The sequence below is a fragment of the Sinocyclocheilus grahami genome, unplaced genomic scaffold, assembly GCF_001515645.1.
Source record: "Sinocyclocheilus grahami isolate Dianchi unplaced genomic scaffold, SAMN03320097.WGS_v1.1 scaffold419.1, whole genome shotgun sequence".
NCBI lineage: Eukaryota > Metazoa > Chordata > Actinopteri > Cypriniformes > Cyprinidae > Sinocyclocheilus > Sinocyclocheilus grahami.
This window is the reverse complement of record NW_015505598.1, coordinates 548,510-552,018: the sequence shown is the minus strand read 5'-3', so window position 1 is coordinate 552,018 and position 3,509 is coordinate 548,510. Positions and strand designations below refer to the sequence as shown.

The following is a 3,509-nucleotide window of genomic DNA, read 5'->3' as shown; positions in this document are numbered from 1 at the left end:
TCCCTGGAGTAGTAGCGTACTCTTGTAATAAAGTAGCGGTGGTAGCGGACAGATCAATGATAAATTCTGCTTAAAAAGATGCCATCTAATCCTGTTTACATGAAATAAGCCTGTTCCCAAGCAGGTTTAAGTTCACGGACCTGTTGCTATGACAGCAACTCCGGGATGACCTTCGAAAGAACCAAACAATCCAAGATCATGCCAAATCGTCAACAATCAAATCCAGCTAACTGAGATAGCAACGTACGAAGAACGGGCCCCTGGACTATTTATGTTGTTTTGGTTTTGTTTGTGCGCGGCGGTCGTCCGTGAGGGGCTGTCGTGCATTATCACTTACTCCACCGGCCTCACTCCGTTCCCACGGCTCTCGGCCCCGCCCCACATGTCACAGTAGCCATAAACAATATCATTAAGATAATTATATCATTATGATTTGTTCACGAAGCAGACATCATTGCAGACTGTTGGCCTGAGGCTGTGGATTACAGGTAATAATGTTGTAAATAATATTCAGTTTCTTACACAGACCAATCATTTCGCTTCATAAGACCTCAATATATTAGCTGGATTTGATTGTTGACGATTTCGCTTGATCTTGGATTGGTTGGTTCTTCTAAGCTAATCCCGGAGTTGCTGTCATAGCAACAGGTCCGTAATCTTAAACCTGCTCAGGAGCAGGCTTATTTCATGTAAACAGGATTAGATTGCGGCTTTATAAGCGGAGGTGGTACGAGAAGTCTGTTGCACTCGCAGCCCTGTCTTGCCCGTTTTTACGAGAGCAACCTGTTGCAGAAGGTGCGAGGATAGAACCAAACAATCCAAGATCATGCCAAATCGTCAACAATCAAATCCAGCTAACTGAGATAGCAACGTACGAAGAACGGGCCCCTGGACTATTTATGTTGTTTTGGTTTTGTTTGTGCGCGGCGGTCGTCCGTGAGGGTCTGGGGCCCGTTCTTCGTAAGTCGCTAACTCAATTAGCTGGATTTGATTGTTGACGATTTCGCTTGATCTTGGATTGGTTGGTTCTTCTAAGCTAATCCCGGAGTTGCTGTCATAGCAACAGGTCCGTAATCTTAAACCTGCTCAGGAGCAGGCTTATTTCATGTAAACAGGATTAGATTGCGGCTTTATAAGCGGAGGTGATACGAGAAGTCTGTTGCACTTGCAGCCCTGTCTTGCCCGTTTTTACGAGAGCAACCTGTTGCAGAAGGTGCGAGGATAATTCGCAGAGCTTTTAGAATTAATCGTGTTTTGCGACACAGACAGGATCCATTAGCACAGCGCGATAGTGTACTTTTTGAAAGATATCGTTTTTCACGTGAGGGTGTCATTTACATAATTAATTTGTAGGAACCTCATATTAAAAGTTCGACTTGTCGGAGTCGGGCTTTAACAACAGCACAAACTGTGTGCATCACGTTGAGATTCTTTGCGAGTGGCACTTTCCTGTACACTATTGGGGATGCGGAAAACTTGGCCAAAAGTGCTGTCTGTCGTGCCATTCGCAAAGTTTATCTGGCGCTCAAGCAGTTTTTAGAGGTTTTTGTGGTCTTTCCAAGCCACTTAAGACCCCAAGTTGTAAAACAGAGCTTTTTCGCCATTGCAGGTACATTCTACATGTTACTGAAGATTGTGTGAATATGACCACGCTAGTAAATATGAATCGATTGTCCCCCAGGCTTCCCTAATGTGATTGGTGCCATAGACTGCACACACATTCAATATTCTTGTATTTCACCTTTACTTGTTCCCAAGTTCTATTGGGTCCTGTGGTGGCTCTAATATAAAAGATTAAAGTAATTATGAAAATTGTAAAATGTACATATACTGTAATAACTGATTAGAAACATCTAACACCATCACTACTTACGCATTTAATTTGTCTGCTACTTTTTGCCAGCCCTCTCTCCTGGCTTTTGCAGCCTTTGAGGTGTTCCCTGGCGTTTTTATTCAATTTTGGAACTCGCCATAGCCCTCCATCAAGAGTTCTTGTTCTGCCGCCGAGAAAAAGTGGGCGTGCTCTTTGGCCATTGTGGGCAACCAATAATAGCATTGCTGATCAGTGTTTCTACTATCGATACATATCCCCTTTTAAACCAGCGCATGAACACGCAATGATCTCAGATAACTCAATCCAGCCATACTAATAATCAACAACAGGTGTGCTCGAAGAACCTAATTAGCCAGATAATGATTAGCTGGATCATATCATCTCAGATGTGTCTTTTGATCTTTTTTTTTCATCAAAAACTTTTTTTGTTTTTGATGTAATAAGCGACGTACGAAGAACGGACCCCTGGTCCTCTCTCATCCTTCACTGTCGTCGCTCCTCCTTTTATCCTTCCGGAGCTCCTCTGTGGGACTCCGGTGAGTGGTGCAGGAGTCGCTCATTATCAATTACTCCACCGGCCTCGCTATGTTCCCACGGCTCTCGGCCCTGCCCCACTCGTCACATATCAAGTGTAGCGTTAGTTCTGGCAGGTCCCGTTAGTCAAGCTCGCATCAGCTGACTCTCAGCTGATCCCCATCAACCTATGGGAATACGACACCTATCTAAGCATTCATATATAAGGTCCCTCAGTATTATCAGCAGTTTTCGCATTGCTCAATAGCTAATTAAATGGTGAATTCAGCAGGCAAAACACCATCATCACTAGGAATCGGGAATTTAGAGAAGTGGAATTTGTTTCCCCAATGGTATCATCTCTGATTCATTCAAGTTCGTTAACTTGAACACGTGAATTCACCGCATTGATCATAAGCTGACTGATTCGGAAGTGACTGAGTTAGCATTACTTAACGCATCTCTACATTATTGTCATGGACTCCACGAGTTATGTGACTGACTCGAGAACAAGTTCAGAAGGGAATTTCATCCTCAAGAAGGATATCAAGAGATCAAGCATCCCCGTCACAGCTGCTATGTTTCACTCTCTCGAACATCTTCACAAGCTTAGTTCCATTTAATGCTCTCAGGTTATCGGCAACATGCACGTTGCTAAGGCTATCCGTGTTGTTTAGGTTCAGTTAGTTGTTTTCAGTTAAATACTTGTGCTAGTTTATGCGAATGTGCGGTACTTATCGTTGTCACTGGCAACATGCTTGTCGCTGCAATATGCTGCGCTTAACAGGGGTCTAATGTCATTTCATGCATTCTGAGTTATTTACACTGTTAAGAGTTGAATTCTTATGCGCGCGCGCACTCAGTGGCCCAAGCGAGAGCAAGAGCGTGCCGCTTAACGTGTTTCTTCAATGGTTACAGAAGTCATCGGCAGCGCTGCAGTTACTTGTTCGAGAAGACTAGTATGTTCGAGAGGAACTACACTAGCCTGCTTCCAGCTGGAGAGAGTAGCCGCTTGCTCCTGGTAATGACGCTCTCACAGTGTTTGCATCCTTCATCACACAGATGAAGTGAATTAAATGCTATATTTGTCAAATACACAGATGTTTCAGAAACGTTTTCGTAAAGCAACAGAAACACTTTTTATACTGCTTAATATAGCGCC

The 3,509-nt window shown here is 43.7% G+C and overlaps 1 pseudogene; it reads left to right on the top strand.

Moving 5' to 3' along the window:
* Positions 1-1,785, top strand: part of LOC107551228 (putative nuclease HARBI1) — a 30,181-nt pseudogene extending 28,396 nt beyond the window's left edge.
* The last annotated feature ends 1,724 nt before the right edge of the window (positions 1,786-3,509 follow it).